The sequence below is a fragment of the Lissotriton vulgaris genome, chromosome 1_1, assembly GCF_964263255.1.
Source record: "Lissotriton vulgaris chromosome 1_1, aLisVul1.2, whole genome shotgun sequence".
NCBI lineage: Eukaryota > Metazoa > Chordata > Amphibia > Caudata > Salamandridae > Lissotriton > Lissotriton vulgaris.
In genome coordinates, this window is record NC_141685.1 from 1,084,367,267 (window position 1) to 1,084,387,611 (window position 20,345).

Sequence of the window (20,345 nt, forward strand, 5' to 3'; positions counted from 1 at the left end):
GTGTGTGTGGCGCTCGCTGTGTGTGGGGGGCTCACTGTGTGTGTGGGGGGCTCGCTGTGTGTGTGTGTGGGGGGGCTCGCTGTGTGTGTGTGTGGGGGGGCTCGCTGTGTGTGTGTGTGTGGGGGGCTTGCTGTGTGTGTGTGTGGGGGGGGGGCTCGCTGTGTGTGTGTGGGGGGGGCTCGCTGTGTGTGTGTGTGTGTGTGGCTGTGTGTGTGTGTGGGGCTCTGTGTGTGTGTGTGTGTGTGGCTCTGTCTGTGTTTGTGTGTGTGTAGGGCTCCGTCTGTGTGTGTGGGGCTCTGTCTGTGTGTGTGGGGCTCTGTCTGTGTGTGGGGGGCTCTGTCTGTGTGTGGGGGGCTCTGTCTGTGTGTGTGTGGGGCTCTGTCTGTGTGTGTGTGGGGCTCAGTCTGTGTGTGTGTGTGTGTGTGTGTGTGTGGCTCTCTGTGTGTGCGTGGGGCTCTGTGTGTGTGTGTGTGTGGGGCTCTGTGTGTGTGTGGGGCTCTGTGTGTGTGTGTGTGTGGGGCTCTCTGTGTGTGTGTGGGGCTCTCTGTGTGTGTGTGTGGGGCTCTCTGTGTGTGTGGGGCTCGCTGTGTGTGTGTGGGGCTCACTGTGTGTGTGTGGGGCTCACTGTGTGTGTGTGGGGCTCGCTGTGTGTGTGTGGGGCCCGCTGTGTGTGTGTGGGGCCCGCTGTGTGTGTGTGTGTGTGTGGGGGGGGCTCGCTGTGTGTGTGGGGCTCGATGTGTGTGTCTCGATGTGTGTGTGTGTCTCGCTGTGTGTGTGTGGCTGTGTGTGTGTGTGGCTGTGTGTGTGGCTGTGCGTGTGTGGGGCTGTGCGTGTGTGGGGCTGTGCGTGTGTGGGGCTGTGCGTGTGTGGGGCTGTGCGTGTGTGGGGCTGTGCGTGTGTGGCGCTCTGTGTGTGTGTGTGTGGCGCTCTGTGTGTGTGTGTGTGGCGCTCTGTGTGTGTGTGGCGCTCTGTGTGTGTGTGGCGCTCTGTGTGTGTGTGTGGCGCTCTGTGTGTGTGTGTGGAGCTCTGTGTGTGTGTGTGGAGCTCTGTGTGTGTGTGTGTGGCGCTCTGTGTGTGTGTGTGTGGCGCTCTGTGTGTGTGTGGCGCTCTGTGTGTGTGTGTGGCGCTCCATGTGTGTGTGTGGCGCTCCATGTGTGTGTGTGGCGCTCCATGTGTGTGTGTGGCGCTCCATGTGTGTGTGTGGCGCTCCATGTGTGTGTGTGGCGCTCCATGTGTGTGTGTGGCGCTCTGTGTGTGTGTGTGTGGCGCTCTGTGTGTGGCGCTCTGTGTGTGTGTGTGGCGCTCTGTGTGTGTGTGTGTGGCGCTCTGTGTGTGTGTGTGGCACTCTGTGTGTGTGTGTGGCACTCTGTGTGTGTGTGTGGCACTCTGTGTGTGTGTGTGGCACTCTGTGTGTGTGTGTGGCACTCTGTGTGTGTGTGTGTGGCGCTCTGTGTGTGTCTCGCTCTGTGTGTGTCTCGCTCTGTGTGTGTGGCTGTGTGTAGGTGGGGCTGTGTGTGTGGGGCTGTGTGTGTGTGGCGCTATGTGTGTGTGGTGCTCTGTGTGTGTGTGGCGCTCTGTGTGTGTGTGGCGCTCTGTGTGTGTGTGGCGCTCTGTGTGTGTGTGGCGCTCTGTGTGTGTGTGGCGCTCTGTGTGTGTGTGGCGCTCTGTGTGTGTGTGGCGCTCTGTGTGTGTGTGTGTGTGTGGCGCTCTGTGTGTGTGTGGCGCTCTGTGTGTGTGTGTGGAGCTCTGTGTGTGTGTGTGGAGCTCTGTGTGTGTGTGTGTGGCGCTCTGTGTGTGTGTGTGTGGCGCTCTGTGTGTGTGTGTGGCGCTCCATGTGTGTGTGTGGCGCTCCATGTGTGTGTGTGGCGCTCCATGTGTGTGTGTGGCGCTCCATGTGTGTGTGTGGCGCTCCATGTGTGTGTGTGGCGCTCCATGTGTGTGTGTGGCGCTCCATGTGTGTGTGTGGCGCTCTGTGTGTGTGGCGCTCTGTGTGTGTGTGTGTGGCGCTCTGTGTGTGGCGCTCTGTGTGTGTGTGTGGCGCTCTGTGTGTGTGTGTGTGGCGCTCTGTGTGTGTGTGTGGCACTCTGTGTGTGTGTGTGGCACTCTGTGTGTGTGTGTGGCACTCTGTGTGTGTGTGTGGCACTCTGTGTGTGTGTGTGGCGCTCTGTGTGTGTCTCGCTCTGTGTGTGTCTCGCTCTGTGTGTGTGTGGCTGTGTGTAGGTGGGGCTGTGTGTGTGGGGCTGTGTGTGTGTGGCGCTATGTGTGTGTGGCGCTCTGTGTGTGTGTGGCGCTCTGTGTGTGTGTGGCGCTCTGTGTGTGTGTGGCGCTCTGTGTGTGTGTGGCGCTCTGTGTGTGTGTGGCGCTCTGTGTGTGTGTGGCGCTCTGTGTGTGTGTGGCGCTCTGTGTGTGTGTGTGGCGCTCTGTGTGTGTGTGGCGCTCTGTGTGTGGCGCTCTGTGTGTGTGGCGCTCTGTGTGTGTGGCGCTCTGTGTGTGTGGCGCTCTGTGTGTGTGTGGCGCTCTGTGTGTGTGTGTGTGTGGCGCTCTGTGTGTGTGTGTGTGTGGCGCTCTGTGTGTGTGTGTGTGTGTGTGTGTGGCGCTCTGTGTGTGTGTGTGTGTGTGTGTGGCGCTCTGTGTGTGTGTGTGTGTGGCGCTCTGTGTGTGTGTGTGGCGCTCTGTGTGTGTGTGTGGCGCTCTGTGTGTGTGTGTGTGTGGCGCTCTGTGTGTGTGTGTGTGGCGCTCTGTGTGTGTGTGTGGCGCTCTGTGTGTGTGTGTGTGTGGCGCTCTGTGTGTGGCGCTCTGTGTGTGGCGCTGTGTGTGTGTGTGTGGCGCTGTGTGTGTGTGTGTGGCGCTGTGTGTGTGTGTGTGGCGCTCTGTGTGTGTGGCGCTGTGTGTGTGTGTGGCGCTCTGTGTGTGTGTGTGTGTGGCGCTCTGTGTGTGCGCGTGTGTGGCGCTCTGTGTGTGCGTGTGTGTGGCGCTCTGTGTTTGCGTGTGTGTGGCGCTCTGTGTGTGTGTGGCGCTCTGTGTGTGTGTGTGGCGCTCTGTGTGTGGTGCTCTGTGTGTGTGTGTGTGGCTCTGTGTGTGTGTGTGTGGCTCTGTTTGTGTGTGGGACTGTGTGTATTTGTGTGGGGCTGTGTGTGGGGCTGTGTGTGGGGCTGTGTGTGTGGGGCTGTGTGTGTGGGGCTGTGTGTGTGGGGCTGTGTGTGGGGCTGTGTGTGGGGCTGTGTGTGGGGCTGTGTGTGTGGGGCTGTGAGTGTGGGGCTGTGTGTGTGTGGGGGGCTGTGTGTGTGTGGGGGGCTGTGTGTGTGTGTGTGTGTGTGGGGCTGTGTGTGTGTGTGGGGCTGTGTGTGTGTGTGGGGCTGTGTGTGTGTGTGTGGGGCTATGTGTGTGTGTGTGGGGCTGTGTGTGTGGGGCTGTGTGTGTGTGTGTGGGGCTGTGTGTGTGTGTGTGGGGCTGTGTGTGTGTGTGTGTGGGGCTGTGTGTGTGTGTGGGGCTGTGTGTGTGTGTGGGGCTGTGTGTGTGTGTGGGGCTGTGTGTGTGTGTGGGGCTGTGTGTGTGTGGGGCGGTGTGTGTGTGGGGCGGTGTGTGTGTGGGGCGGTGTGTGTGGGGGGGCGGTGTGTGTGGGGGGCTGTGTGTGTGGGGGGCTGTGTGTGTGGGGGGCTGTGTGTGTGGGGGGCTGTGTGTGTGGGGGGCTGTGTGTGTGGGGGGCTGTGTGTGTGGGGCTGTGTGTGTGTGTGGGGCTGTGTGTGTGTGTGGGGCTATGTGTGTGTGTGTGGGGCTATGTGTGTGGGGCTGTGTGTGTGTGTGTGGGGCTGTGTGTGTGTGTGTGGGGCTGTGTGTGTGTGTGTGGGGCTGTGTGTGTGTGTGTGTGGGGCTGTGTGTGTGTGTGGGGCTGTGTGTGTGTGGGGGGGCTGTGTGTGTGGGGGGCGGTGTGTGTGGGGGGCGGTGTGTGTGGGGGGGCGGTGTGTGTGGGGGGGCGGTGTGTGTGGGGGGCGGTGTGTGTGGGGGGCGGTGTGTGTGGGGGCGGTGTGTGTGGGGGGCTGTGTGTGTGGGGGCTGTGTGTGGGGGGCTGTGTGTGTGGGGGGCTGTGTGTGTGGCTCGCGGTGTGTGTGGGGCTCGCTGTGTGTGTGGGGCTCGCTGTGTGTGTGGGGTTCGCTGTGTGTGTGGGGCTCGCTGTGTGTGTGGGGCTCACTGTGTGTGTGGGGCTCGCTGTGTGTGTAGGAGGCTCGCTGTGTGTGTGGGGAGGCTCGCTGTGTGTGTGGGGGGGCTCGCGGTGTGTGTGGGGGGGCTCGCGGTGTGTGTGGGGGGGCTCGCGGTGTGTGGGGGGGGCTCGCTGTGTGTGTGGGGGGGGGCTCGCTGTGTGTGTGGGGGGGATCGCTGTGTGTGTGTGTGTGTTGCTCGCTGTCTGTGTGTGTGGCTCGCTGTGTGTGTGTGGGGCTGTGTGTGTGTGGGGCTGTGTGTGTGTGGGGCTGTGTGTGTGTGGGGCTGTGTGTGTGTGTGTGGGTGGGTGGGGGGGGCTCTGTGTGTGTGTGTGGGGCGCTGTGTGTGTGGCTCTGTGTCCGCGAATACTCTCTAATGCTCACCTATTGCCATTGTAAATGACAATACCATTTATGTTTTAAAAAAAATGAAAGAAAATGTCATGGGCAATGCCAATAGCTCTACCTTTAATAATGCAGAGACCATTGCATTGTAAATGCTTGTTTTATATTGCTAAAAAGGGGGGCATAACCACTTATTCTTTGACACAGTAAAGGATCTCCCAACTCACCCCCCACCCAGAGAATTTTGAGCACCGCACAGCTGCAGGGTTTTATAAAGATATACTCGGTTCACTATTCTGATTTCTACCACCCAAATGGCCAACAACACGACGGAACAACGGGGCCTTGCATACACTGATGAAATTGCATCATTAATTCTATCAGCCCCCTCACTACTTCCAGACACCAATATCACACAAAGCCTAGCTCATTCACAAAATTGTGACAAACTCAAATAACTGAAAAGAAACCAAATGAAGACCCTTCCCCACGGGGAAAACATGACAGAATATCTGCAAGCCAACGCAGCATCCATAGGCCTGAAAACCAACGAACCCAGAATCTTTCTTGAGGGCCCTTTATTAAAAAGAGAATGGTCCCTCATTACATGGTGTTGCAACACCAATATCACACAAGGCCTAGCTCCGTCACAGAATTGGGACAAACTCAAAGAACTGAAAAGAAACCAAATGAACACCCTTCTCCCCGAGACAAACATGACAGAATACCTGCGAGCCAACGCAGCCCCCACAGGCCTCCTGGAACCAACAACCCCAGATTCTTTGTGGAGGACCCTTTATTAAAAAGAGAACGGTCCCTCATTGCATGGTGTTGCTCAAGGAACTGGCTCATCCGGTTTATAAACATGGCAAAAACACTATGAGACATTATGCTGATAAAAGTTTACGCTAGCAAGGACTTTCTCAATACACAGGTTAAGATAACTGTCTACAAGAAGAAATTGAAGGATGTCAACAAAGAGATAGTAGAACATAAGGATTTTCTCATGTTGAGCAAAATAAACAAATTGCATAACAATATAAAAAAAGTTCACATGAAAGGATCTATCCATACACCCATGATAATTATAAAAATAAACATAACTCTGATGTACAATCCTCAGGAAGAAGTGATTCGGAATCCTCTTACTCACTGAAGTATGGTCAACTGATAACTCCAACCAAAGTTGAAGAGACAAACGCAGACAACAAAAGAGGAGGTTACTATAACCCCACAGACTCACTGAATCAAGTTTTATTTGGCCAGGCAACTATGGACAGCAATCTTTCCCTGGCACCCCCAAAACACCAGCATATCCTCTTCCTCAAACCAACTTTTTTTAGAGAGTGGCGGCAGGAGAGGAAGACATGGCAGATGTGGAGGCAGGAGAATCTAGAGGGACAACGAAAATACACAAGGAATGAACATACAGGATCAACAGGCGGGCCCGAGCAGTCTATAGATGGTGTTCAACTTTACCACTGAGGAATCATCCACAGATAAAAACTATCTGTGCTCAAAAAGGGACCAAGATTCGTTCCTACTACCCAAATGGATAAATTAAAAATGCGATGGGAACTAGCAAAGTTCTTTATGAAAATGTATGTCGAAGTGTTTGTCAAGAACAACCCAATCAATTAATATAGCCTTATAGCCTGCCGTAGAGGGCTATACCGGCTATTAGAACACTGGAATGTTGGGAGCTCCATTGAAAACAATGGAGTGCTCTGGGCTTCTAATGGCTGGTATAAGCCTGGAGCTCCAACATTCCAATATTTCTTTGTTCACAGCTCTGGCTGTGAACAAAGGCTTCAGGGAGCCTGAGGGGATTCCAATCCCCTCACGCTTCCAAAAGGCTTTTTTTTTTTGTTAGAATATTCTGTCCTCTAGTGGCAGAATGTTCTAATAGCCTTATAGCCCTTCGTAGATGGGCTATACCGCTATTAAAGTCCCTCTCCCTTGTTAAAGGCCCTCGCCTTCGGCTCGGGGCCTTTAAAGCTGGAGAGGGCCTTTAATAGCTGGTATAGCCCATCTACGAAGGGCTATAAGGCTATTAGAACATTATGTCTCTAGAGGACAGAATGTTCTAACAAAAAAACAAATCCTTTTGGGAGCGTGAGTGGATTGGAATCCCCTCAGGCTCCCTGAAAACTTTGTTCACAGCCAGAGCTGTGAACAAAGAAACATTGGAATGTTGGAGCTCCAGGCTTATACCAGCCATTATAAGCCCGGAGCACTCCATTGTTTTCGATGGAGCTCCCAACATTCCAATGTTCTAATACAGATGATGGACACACAACTTTGAAGAAAAAAAACCAAATGTAACCCTCCTTCTGCCACAATACCCGCAGAAGTATAGGCCTTCGAAGAGGCAAGGATTAAAGAAATAAGAGGAACTGAATCCCAGGAGAGACAACTATCACTAGAAATCTGAGAATGGCCTTAAAAACCCTTAGCAAAAAGGATCTTGTCACCAAGCCCGTGGACAAAGGGAGAGCTAGCGTCATCCAAGGGAAAGATGAATACAGAGAAGCATGCCTAACTCTTCTACGTGATGGAAGGAATTATGAACTCTTACAAGCAGACCCCACCAGCCGTCTACAAAATACCATCAGGAACCTACTGGATCAGTGATACTCAAAGTACAGCCCGGGGCCGAATGCAGCCCTCCTGACCTTTACATACGACCCCCAGTCACAGCAGCACTGGGCTGTTTTTTACTCGACTAGCACTCATATTAAAAGAAGTTAAATAAAGCATTTATTCAATGGTTAATTGAAGTTCAAGAAAGTAACTAAGTTGACCTGCACTGCTGAACTATAAAAGCACTATTGTTTTTAAAGCCATCTTGCAGCCAAAGTGTAAAAATGTGGTAAAGTCTCTTCACCTTAGTACATCAGATTATATCAGTACAATACATTTTTTGTTTGGTAAAGATGGTTTTTAAAAATGAATGAAGAAGCATTAATTCTTCCCTGCACCCTAACAACGCCTATGGCAAACTAAGAGTCATGTCACTTGTTGTAGGCACTCTTTGGATGGAATGGTTTCCTATTATACATGATTATTATAGTTTATTGAATCAAACAAAGGACAAGAGGCTCACTGGTTAGAGGCGGCAGACCCGAGAGCAGAGGACGGCCCGGGACCAGGATTCGATTCCCGGCGCGGCAGGTTTCTGGACCAGGGTCAGCGGACTCGATAATTCTCTCGCCTCGGTGCCCACTCTGATCAGCGATCACACTCGGCAACTCTGGGCATTAGCTTGCCTCATCTTCACTAACGGCCCCACCAGACCGCCGGGGATGCCTGGTCTCACCCTGGAGATACCCATTAAGGGACCATCTCTCAGGGAAGCCAGGAAGGGTTTCGCAGCGGTCGAAGCGCCTTAAGACCCTCCGGGTAAGTAGTGCGCTATATAAATGCCTATACATTTACATTTAGAAGGCTTTCTACATCGCAGATCCTGAAGTCATGTATTTTAATGTCAATAGAATTGCCTAGGATCACAGAATTTGGTTAAGTGGGGAACACCAGGATTAATTCCATGTTTTCTGGAATCAAATGTGCAATTCAGTCACCAGATGTATAAACTTCGGTTCCCCTACACCCTTCTTCTAACTGCCCAACTCCACCAAATGTCACCCTGCGATAAATGTCACCCTGCTGGCATCAGTGCGACCCTCAGTCACATCAAAGATCACACTTTATGGCCCTTGGGAAAATGTTTGCGAGTACCCATGTACTGGATGAAGCTACAGATGAGTGGATTACAAGGAAAAAAAACAAGAATTCCTAACCACCATGGATGCCTCAATTCTACACCACCCCGAAGATCCACAAAGGGAGAACACTGCTTCCGGGAAGACCCATAGTGACGGGTATTGGATCTGTCCTTGAACCTTTATCACAATATACAGACTGGTTCCTACGACACTTGGACACAAAAATAAGATCCTACGTCAAGGATACTAAACATTGGCTAAATGTTCCAAAGGAAGTGGAGTACGATGCAACCACAGACACTATGCTGTGCCTCGACGTTGATGCCCTCTACACCATTATTCCGCTTGGCGAGAGCCTTCGGTTCATCAACGATTTGCCACTATCCTAAGAATGGGAATTGGCAGCCCCATTCCAGTGGATCATGAGCCTGGCAGAACTAGCACTTACAGATAATTTTTTCTCTTTTGGTTTAAATTTCTTTATTGTATTTGCATGTAGAACAGATAAAGATGGCTGATGGCAAAGGCAACCAGCTGCAGTGAATACAATTGCATATTAACCACAAAACTTCCCCCCCCCGCCCACCCACCCTGGTAACCGGTTTAAAGAAAGCTAGAAGAAAGACCCAGTATCTCCCTCCTCCCAGCCCAATTCAATGACCATGGCTTGGTGTAATGTTGGCTTCCAACAATCGACGGAAGTATAAGTACTTAGGGCATGTAAGCTTGCAAACTCAGTCATCAATAGGGAAAAAAAGGACCTCCAGAGCTTGGGGAATGTTGAGCCTTTACTCGTTAATGTGAGGGTGATTAGCTCCATCCCCATTATATACCACAGTTTAATGAGCCAGCCTTAGTGTGTGGGAATTTGGCTAGTGCCCCCGTACAATAGTATATTCTGGAGGGCCACCAGTAGTGCCAGTCCAATCGGTCTACCCCTGTGGGATTTTAATGGGAAGGTAAGCACATTAGGGAGCCCAAGGAGAATATATGCCGGGAATCTAGGAATTTCGGTTTGTAGGTGACGCCATCAGTCAGGTGACTTGGATGGGGTGTATTAGTGTAGTCTAACCGGGGTAAGATACCACAATAGGTTACGATTTGGGTGGCCGTTTCAATGCCTGAGATGTTACTGGCGGTGTGTCGGGTGTAGTAGTGAATATCTTCCCATCATTTTGGTGATAACTCCCGCCCTATCTCGGATTCCCATCGCTTTTGGCCTGGTGATTTCATGATTGTGCTTACAGGGGCCAGTAGTTTATACAAGTGGCTAATGAGTTGTGTATCCGTCGTGCTAGAAAGTAACCAGCGTTCATATGAAGTAAGGTGGTGTTGTGCCCCTGGACGGTTTGACGGATGCATCACCCAGTGGTGTATCTGGGTGTAGTGCCAACGTCCGCCTTCGGGAAGGCTGTGTTTTTGGCGGGGGGAGTCGAAAGTAATGGGGCCTTCTGTACCAAACGTGTCCCATCGGTCTGCATTCCAGTTGGTTCTAACTGTGAAATCCCAGGTCAGTAAGGGCCGGAGTGAAGTCAGGATTCCCTAATATGGGTACAGGGAGAAGGGAAGGACGGAAGGGTCCTCTCAGTCGCCACCCTGCCCCATATTGCTAGCGCCGGTTTAGCAATAGAGGAGAGATACAAGTTGGGGGCTGTGCACTTTCGGGAAGAAAAGGTATTTTCCACAAGTCCTGCAAGCACCCTCTCCTTAAAAAGCCAGAGTTTTTCGGACTCCGCGCTTGACCACTCGACAAAGGCTCTTAGTTGGGTGGTCTAATGGTACCGGACAAGGTCCAGGACTCCCAGGCCACCCCCCAAGGAGCACCTATAAGTCAGGTCTCTGCGAAGCCTTGGACGTTTGCCCTCCCATACAAAGTGGTTCAAGTCGTCCTGGAGGGAGCAGAGCGAACCTGGTGGTGGTTCTAGTTACAGGCCCTAGAATAGGTACAACATCTGGGGAAGGACTGCCATTTTCACTGCGGCCATCCCCCCAAGCCAGGGGAGGGAATGGTGTTACCAGCAGCCAAGATCGGAGCGTATCTGACGAGTCAGAGCACGAAAATTGAGGGTCACTGTCCTGGGTATCGTAGGGGCAATATGGAGGCCTAAGTAGTGAATATATGTAGAGGCCCATTGGAGAGGAAAGGTCTGTCAGAGTGTAGTTAGCGAGTGTTGTTGCAGTGTTAGGTTCAGGGCTTGAGACTTATGAATGTTCATTTTAAAATGTGCTACTTGGCCAAATACTGCGAGCTCATCAAGGAAGGCCAGTAGGGAGGAGGTTGGATTCTCCAGAGTCGCCATAACATCGTCTGCATATAGACTGATGGTATGTTGATCGCCACCGAATGAGATTCCTTGTATTGCCTGGTTGGATCCGACTCTATGAGCCATAGGCTCTATGTATAAAGCAAAGAGTAAAGGCAATAGAGGGCGCTCTTGTCTGGTGCCCCTATTGACTACGAGTGGGGTGGAGGGATGGCCATTTACCCAAATTACTGCAGTCGGGTAGTCATAGGTGCTAGAGATCCACTTTTGGAATCTCTCGCCTATACCAAAGTGTTCCAAGGTGGCCTCGAGGTAGGGCCAGTGGACTCTGCAAACGCTTTCTCAGCGTCGACCGATAGTAGCATTCGTTCTTGGCCATGTCTCAGAACTTTGTCTATGAGGTGGAGGAGCCTTCACGTGTAATTTTTTTCTCTTTTGGCGACCAGATCTACCTACAGTGCCATGGGACTTCCATAGGGAGTACATTTGCGCCAAGCATAGCCTGTCTCTATTGGAGGTGGTTTGAGGAGGAGAATATTTAGACCAACAACCTATACAATGATAAGATCCGATCATGGCAGCAGTACAATGACATTCTTGTCATTTTGCATTGGAATGAAAATACTGTTGAACCCTTCATCACATGGCTTAATGGCAGGAATCCCTACTTGAGATTCTCAATGACGAGAGACAGAAATGCTGTATCTTTTCTTGATATCACCATCACAGCAAAAAATAGTAGACTTAGCAGCTCCCTCTACACAAAACCCACAGACCAGAATAGCCTCTTGCATTTCAAAAGTTTCCACCCCCGGGTTCTCACAGAGAATCTGCTCGTAGGGCAGCTTTTACATATCAGAAGGAACAGCTCAGATATACAAGACTTAAAAAACAGAAGCTACGACTCGTACAAAGAAACCTACGGGCAAAGTATATCCAGAAAAGATCGAAAGGCACGAAAACGTTCATGTAACATCCCAAGAAATGCCTTACTCAAGACCAAAGCCAAATAGGATAACAGATCTTTCTCAGTACCTAAAACTTCTCGTCCAACAGGGTCAAGAAGAATGTGAACAAACTTTGGCGAAATTTTTATCTAACAAGTTGTCATTGAGTAACCAAAATACTGGACTTAAGCCTTCCAACCCCCTGGGAACAGCGAACATATACTAATTGTAACAGCAACAATGTAATATACATAATCACCTGTCCAAGTAACCTTCGCTACATTGGAAAAACTACAAGGAAAATCAAGATCAGGATAAGTGAAGTACAATAACAGTCCGTAGGTGGTCAATCATTGAGAAACTCGTACCATACGTATGAGTTAGTAACAGACTCTTGGAAAAGGAATAAAGATGGATCTATAAACTGCAAACAAATAGACAAGTGCTCAATGATGACATACCATGAAATCAATTGAACCTAAGCAAGAATCTATAATCATCAAGAAAACTCTCAGTTTGGGGAAATTTTCAAACATTAGTCTGCAGCAGTGGGGTAACTGGCCAACAATGATAATACAAGTGTAGGTTCTGCCCCCAATAACAGAGTAGGAGCAAGCATTACCGATAGTCACTCCAAATGTGCCCGGAATCATCCCAGAAAGCACTCCATTCCCATTAGTTTACTTTTAACCTTTCCCATCCGCCCCACTAATAAAGGGATACCTTGAGTGTATAAGGAATTTTTATCAAATTGTTAGCCTCCCCCTCTACCCTACGTTGTTAACAATATAAAAAAAGCTTCCTGGAATACATTTGAGCCCACCCTGACCTTCAAGGGACAGGGTGAACCAGATGATGAAGCATGCCGCTATTGGAGTGGATGAGAGTTAGTTATAATTTTGAGGGGGAAAAAAAGGATTTTTCCCCCATCTCCTGATGGAGTGGAGTATAGGTGTGGCATGTAGCAACCCCCTTTTTAATAGTGTCTCTTCTAACAGCAGGGTACCTCAAGGTTTATTGCATAGGTCAGTGTTACACTGAAAAGCCGTTTTTGTTGTCTTAGTAATGAGACCATGGACACCATTTTAGGTTTGTTGTCTCCAAAGTTAGTCTGTGGGACAGCAACACACGTGAACTCAATTTAACATTGAACTCCGTTTAACATTGAAAAACTATTTTTGTCCTCCCAGAAGGGCACACTTAGTTGTGCCCTGACATCAGATACATTTTTAGGGGGTGTGTTTATAGAGTACTCAATGTTTTATTTTTTTTGAGTGTGCCATATCTGGGGTCTCAAATCAGGATTGAAGACCCTGCAAGACTTCATTTACAGTCTGTGGACTTTCTGCAAAAATTAAAGAGCGTTCTGAGATTTTCACTGGTAGAAAGTTCAGGTAACCTTTAGACCTACGCAGGTGTTTCTGGTGCTCAGTATTACATTTCGGATAGCTATGCTGAGAGAGATGAATGAGAGATTCCTGGACATCCTCTGTTATGACAGAGGATGAGGAAGCAGTACTTGGGGAGAGTGAAGAGATAGAAAAACCTAAGACCTAGACGCACAGAGTTCTTTACACATTCACGAGGGAAGAAGAGGTTCAAAGCAAGGCAAGTCACGTCACAACAAGCTATATGACCAAAAGGTTAGCAGGGGACAGAGAAGACTCTCCTCCTTTGGTACATTCACCATGAGGTGGCAGCTCAAATCAAAGCATGCCACAGAACATGGGAAGTTTCTGCAGGAACGGAAGAACAAGAAAACCGGATGACAGGAATCGGAGAGACCACAGAATGTTTGTTAGACGGACCGGGAGGGTCGGCCGAGATTACGGGGAGAGGTCTCCAGGGAGAGCCGTCTCCAACGACTGTACAGATAAGTAACTTCCCCCCCACAGACGGACACCACACAAGATTGAAGGTTAACGAGACTTTATATGCAATTCTTAGGTTACGTCGATATGATACAAGGAGGTCTGGACTCAGGGGTCCCCTCGGTTCTGATCTCTGGTTGAGGAAAAGGGTAGCGGGACAGTCTTAGTTACCAATGAGTTCAATAGCTCTCAATCCTCGAGCTCGGCGTGGTTGCTGATCGGGCCGTGGAGGAGCCAAGCAGGTCCCGAGATGGATGAAGGGTGGTCGGCGGGCCGTGGAGAAGCCAAGCAGGTCCCGATATGGATGAAGGATGGTCGACGGGCCGTGGAGAAGCCAAGCAGGTCCCGATGCAGATGACAGTTACAACGGTCCGCGGCCTCGCCAGCAGATCCGGACGACGGTGAAGGATGAAGGTTACGACGGCTGTGGCAGCGCCAACAGGCAGGATGATGGTGCACAGGACAGAGCTACGGCAGCGCCAGTAGTCCGTCCAGGATGAGTTCTTCTTTCGTCTCTCGACTCCAAGATACAACTGCCTTCCTGTTCTGGAGCTGCCCCAGTTATAGGGCTGGCGTGCTTTGATGTCCGGACCCTCGCACTTGGAGGTCGGGAGGTCCGGGATGAGGGAGTCCAGACACCCAGCAGGGGGGTGGAGCCAGCGCCCGGGGAGGCGATGGGCGAGCGGCACTGGCCGGGGGAGAACCATCGACACCTCTTTCTCCCATTGACTGGCCAAGTAGCTCGCTCGCCTCCTGGGTGGAGGGTGGTGCCGGAATGTCTGAGGCCGGGCTAGGCCCAGGGTTGAGGTCGATCGGGGGCCAGGCGGCCTCGTGGCGAAGTGTCCAAGATGGCGGCCCGGGCTGGGCGCGTGGGTCGGCCGTGGATCGGACCCACGAGGTTATCATGCTCGAGGGCAGGTGTCCCTGAGGGGACGTAGGACGTGCAATGGTGGTGTGTGGTGCTTGTATGACTGGCTCGGGCTTGGTCGAGCCGGGGGAGAGCGGCCCGTCATGTGGCCTGTCCAACATGCGTCCCCCCCAGCTGAAGGCGGAGAGAGTTACCCATCCTCTTGGGGACTCTCTTCGTCGAGGCGGAAAAACCGGGACAGGCCATCCGCGTTGGCGTGGTCAGACCCAGGCCGGTGTTCAACGGTAAAGTCCATGCCTTGCAAGGAGATGGACCAGCGTAGCAGTTTTGGGTTTTCCCCCCGCATATGCATCAACCACTGCAGGGGTCGGTGGTCAGTCTGCACCCGGAAGTGGGTGCCAAAAAGGTAGGGTCGGAGCTTCTTGAGGGCCCATACCACAGCGAAGGCTTCCCTCTCTATGGTGCTCCAGCGTTGCTCCCGTGGTAGGAGTCTCCGGCTGATGAAGGCCACCGGTTGATCAAGGCCTTCGGTGTTCACCTGGGACAGGACCGCCCCAATGCCCTGGTCGGAGGCATCCGTCTGGACGACGAACTCCCGGCTGTAGTCTGGGGCCTGGAGTACAGGAGCGGAACACATGGCGGCCTTTAGCTGTTCGAAGGCCGCTTGACACTCTGGGGTCCAGTTCACCTTCTTGGGCTGATTTTTCGACGTGAGTTCGGTGAGAGGCCCCACGATGGTACCATAGTCTTTCACGAACCTTCGGTAGTAGCCCGTGAGGCCCAGGAAGGCTCGCACCTCAGTTTGAGTGTTAGGGGGTTGCCAGTTCTGGATGGCGGCAATTTTCAGTTGAAGAGGGGCCACTAGACCGCTTCCCACTTGGTGTCCGAGGTAGGTCACTGACCCTTGTCCAATTTGACATTTGCTGGCCTTGATCGTGAGGCCAGCTCGCTGAAGGGCTTGCAACACTGCTTGGAGGTGGTGGAGGTGCTCGGTCCAGTGGTGGCTGTACACAGCGATGTCGTCCAGGTAGGCGGCGCTGAACTCTTCGAGCCCCGCCAGGACCTGATTGACGAGCCGTTGGAACGTCGCTGGGGCATTTTTCATGCCGAAGGGCATGACCGTGAAGTGATAGTGGCCATCGGGGGTGGAGAAGGCAGAACGTTCTTGTGCTCGGGGTGTGAGGCCGATCTGCCAATATCCTGCCGTTAGATCGAAGATGCTGAGGTAGCGGGCAGCGCCCATTCGGTCGACCAGTTCATCTGCCCGGGGGATGGGGTGTGCGTCCGTTCTGGTGACTTCATTCAGGCCCCGGTAGTCGACACAGAACCGGAGTTCGGGTGTGGTTCCGGGGGCGGCTGCTTTGGGGACCAGTACGACCGGGCTGGCCCATGGACTGTCGGAGGGCTCGATGACCCCGAGCGTGAGCATCTTAGTTACTTCCGCCTGGATGCAGGCCCGTACCCGATCAGGTACGCGGTAGGCCCGGTGGCGGATAGGAGGGCTGTCTCCGGTGTCCACATCGTGCACACACCAGGAAGTGACACCTGGGGTGAGGGAGAACAGGCTGGCAAACCGTGATAGGAGGGCTTGGCACTCTTGGCGTTGTTCCTGGGAGAGGGTCTCCGAGAGTCGGACCCCATCCACGGAGCCGTCTTGCTCCTGGGTCCGCAAGAGGTCAGGGAGAGGCTCGGAGTCGTCCTCAACCCCGTTGTCTGTGGCCATCAAGAGGCTGAGTTCTGTTCGTGCAAAGTGGGGTTTCAGTCTGTTGGTGTGGAGGACTCGGAGCGGATTCCGGGCGGACTCCATATCGATCAGATAGGTGGCGGGTCCCTTGCGCTCGATTACTTTGAAGGGTCCCGTCCATTTGTCTTGGAGAGCGCACGGTTCTGTGGGGGACATTACCCAGACCTGTTGCCCCGGCTCGAATTCAATAGATGAGGCGTTCTGGTCATACCATCTCTTCATGTCCTCTTGACTGGCCTCTAGGTTGGCTTTCGCTAGGTCTCTGAACCGCTGGGACTGGTTGCGGAGGGTGAGGAGGTACCGGAAGACATCTGGAGGACTCTTGGCCGGAGGCAACTCCCAGCCTTCTTTGATCAGGCTGAGTGGTCCCCGTACTGGGTGCCCATAGAGCAGCTCGAATGGGCTGAAGCCTAGGGACTTCTGTGGGACCTCCCGGTAGGCGAAGAGGAGGCACGGCAGCAGCACGTCCCACTGGCGACGGAGGGGTTCTTCCAATCCCCCGATCATCCCTTTTAGAGTGCGATTGAACCGCTCAACAAGTCCGTTTCCTTGGGGGTGATAGGGGGTCGTGAAGCGGTAGGTGACCCCACACTGTTGCCAGAGGGACTTCATGTATTTGGAAATAAAGTTCGTGCCTCTGTCACTGACGACTTCTCGGGGGAACCCCACACGGGAGAAGATCCCCATCAGGGCCCTGCCGACCACTGGGGCTGTGACGGTCCGGAGAGGAATAGCCTCAGGGTAGCGGGTGGCGTGGTCCACTAGTACTAGGATGAAGCGATGGCCTTGTCTTGTACGTGGGTCTAGGGGTCCCACAATGTCTATTCCGACCCTCTCAAATGGGGTCGTGACTACGGGAAAGGGTTGCAGGGGGGCCTTTAATTTGCGGCCGCTCTTCCCACTGGCTTGGCACGTGGGGCAAGATCGGCAATGCTGGTGCACATCGTTTCTCATTTTTGGCCAGAAGAAGTGGGTCACTAGGCGGCTGTAGGTTTTATCTTGTCCCAGGTGCCCTGCCAGGGGGACATCGTGGGCCAGATGTAGCAGGAAGTCTCTAAAGCGGAGTGGCACCACTAGTACTCGGTTGGCCCCCAGCTCGGCGATTCGTTGCTCGCTGTACAGTAGGTCATTGTCCCAGTAGACCCAATGAGTTCCGGAGGTATCCCCTGCGCTTTGGGCGAGCGCTTGTTGTCGGAGTCCCTCAAGGGAGGGACAGGTCTTCTGCTCCTGACGAAATTGTTCTTGTGTGGGCCCCCCTTCTTGAGCCCACTGGTCGAGATTAGCAAGGTCGGAAGGTTGAGCAGGTTCGAGGGGGATGCCCTGGTCGGGGGTCTCGGCGGGGGCGACCGGAGGCGGAGGCGCCGGCCATTCTGGTTCTTCCGGGTGATGGTTGGCACGGGCGGCCATAGACCGGGTGGTGACGCACGCCCAGTCTGGGACGCCCAACATCCCCAAGTGTTCTTTTCGCTCCACGGCTGCCCACGGGGAGCTTTCCAGGTCATTTCCGAGGAGGCAGTCCACGGGGGCGTCGTCTCGGACCGTTACTTTCAACATGCCGGAGACCCCTCCCCACTCAAAGGGGACGCAGGCCATCCGACACAGACTCTCCGAGTTGTCGGCTGATCGTACAGGGCAGAGAATGTTCGGTAGATATTGTTCTGGGGTCACCAGATGACAGCGGACGGCTGTCACACTGGCCCCGGTGTCTCGAAGGGCTTCGGCCCGTTGTCCATTGATGCTCACCCATTGGCTGTACTTCTGGGTGTTAGCGGGTAGGGGGACCCGCGGGACCATGTCTCTTCCCCCTAAGCACGCGAGAGTCATGGCGGCTGGCTCCCACCCTTGATACTCTTGCTCGTCTGTTTCTGGTTCCTCGGAGATCTGTTCTTCCCCTAGTGCCGCGGCGGCCACCTGGCGGGGTCTTGGGCTCGGATACTGCGGGCAGCTTGGGTCATTTGCATAGTGGCCTACTCGTTGGCATCGGTGACATGTAACATTGGCTCTGTATCCCGGTCGCGCCGGGGTGCTGCCCCGGTTGGCCGGGGGGGTGGTGCTGGTAGTGGGGGCGGCCGGAGTGTTGTCTCTTCCTCGTCCTTGGCCCCCTCCTCCTCCTCTGGATCGGTGGTGACCATTGTTGTTCCTGTTCTGCTCGTAGGACCCATTCCGGCCCACTCGGGTGATCTCCCACCGGTCAGCTTCGGCTGCGAGCTGCCGGGGATCGGTTAACTTGCTGTCGAGGAGGTGTTGGCGTAGTTCAATGAAGCAGTTGTTGGACAGATGCTCCCATACCATCAGATTGAACAACTGCTCGTAGGTCGTGACGTTGTTCCCTCTGATCCAGCCTTCGAAGGCTCGGCTGAAGTACGTTACATAGTCCACCCAAGTTGTACCTGGAATGCGTGTGCAGTCTCGGAACCTCTGACGGTACATCTCGGGCGTGAGGCCATAGCGAGTGAGGAGTGCCGCTTTCATATGGTCGTAGGAGGTCATCTGGTGGTCTGGGAGCTGTAACAGAGTATCGCGGCCCTCATTGAGGAATTTGCCCCATAGGCCGGCTCCCCAGTCGGCTCTATCGATCCGGTGCGCAGTCATCGCGATTTCATATGCCTTAAACCATTGCTGGATGTCGTCTTCTCGAAAATATTCTCGGACCACATCCTTGGGGATGTGCACTTTTTTGTCCGTGGTCCCGGGGGTGGACGGTCTGTCGGGCACCCCTAATTCTTTATTCTGTTTGCGCAGGTTGATCTCGGCTAGGTTCCGCTCGTGCTCGTACGTTAGTCTTTTTTCCTCGAGCTCCCTTTGCCTCTGTTTCTCCTCTCTTTCTTCTCGGAGGCGAAGGTGCTCTAAGTTTATTTTTTGCTCGGCCAATTTGAGTTCTATGTCCATCTTGAGTCGGGCCATTTCAAGTTCGTGTAGTCGGGCTTTTTCTCTTTCTTGGATCTCGTCTTGCGAGAGACCCGTTCTTTGCTCTTCAGGGGCCGTGTTGGTTTTTTTCGCGGTGCTTTGCTCCGGGGCTTCGACATCCCCGGTCTCTGCCCAAGATTCTAGGGCATGCTTAAAATCGTCCTTGGTACTTAGTCCGGTGGTAGCGATACCTAGTTCGATGCAGAACTGCTTTAGTTCACGATGGCTGTATTCCTCTAGCTTTTCCATTTGGAACTTCTCAGTTGATCCGCTCTCTTTAGTCGACATTGTTGTTCGTTGTGGGGTGAGCTACTCTCTGTACGTTATGCGGTGATTCGGATCGCGCCGCTGGCCACCAATGTTAGACGGACCGGGAGGGTCGGCCGAGATTACGGGGAGAGGTCTCCAGGGAGAGCCGTCTCCAACGACTGTACAGATAAGTAACTTCCCCCCCACAGACGGACACCACACAAGATTGAAGGTTAACGAGACTTTATATGCAATTCTTAGGTTACGTCGATATGATACAAGGAGGTCTGGACTCAGGGGTCCCCTCGGTTCTGATCTCTGGTTGAGGAAAAGGGTAGCGGGACAGTCTTAGTTACCAATGAGTTCAATAGCTCTCAATCCTCGAGCTCGGCGTGGTTGCTGATCGGGCCGTGGAGGAGCCAAGCAGGTCCCGAGATGGATGAAGGGTGGTCGGCGGGCCGTGGAGAAGCCAAGCAGGTCCCGATATGGATGAAGGATGGTCGACGGGCCGTGGAGAAGCCAAGCAGGTCCCGATGCAGATGACAGTTACAACGGTCCGCGGCCTCGCCAGCAGATCCGGACGACGGTGAAGGATGAAGGTTACGACGGCTGTGGCAGCGCCAACAGGCAGGATGATGGTGCACAGGACAGAGCTACGGCAGCGCCAGTAGTCCGTCCAGGATGAGTTCTTCTTTCGTCTCTCGACTCCAAGATACAACTGCCTTCCTGTTCTGGAGCTGCCCCAGTTATAGGGCTGGCGTGCTTTGATGTCCGGACCCTCGCACTTGGAGGTCGGGAGGTCCGGGATGAGGGAGTCCAGACACCCAGCAGGGGGGTGGAGCCAGCGCCCGGGGAGGCGATGGGCGAGCGGCACTGGCCGGGGGAGAACCATCGACACCTCTTTCTCCCATTGACTGGCCAAGTAGCTCGCTCGCCTCCTGGGTGGAGGGTGGTGCCGGAATGTCTGAGGCCGGGCTAGGCCCAGGGTTGAGGTCGATCGGGGGCCAGGCGGCCTCGTGGCGAAGTGTCCAAGATGGCGGCCCGGGCTGGGCGCGTGGGTCGGCCGTGGATCGGACCCACGAGGTTATCATGCTCGAGGGCAGGTGTCCCTGAGGGGACGTAGGACGTGCAATGGTGGTGTGTGGTGCTTGTATGACTGGCTCGGGCTTGGTCGAGCCGGGGGAGAGCGGCCCGTCATGTGGCCTGTCCAACATTGTTCCACAAAAGTT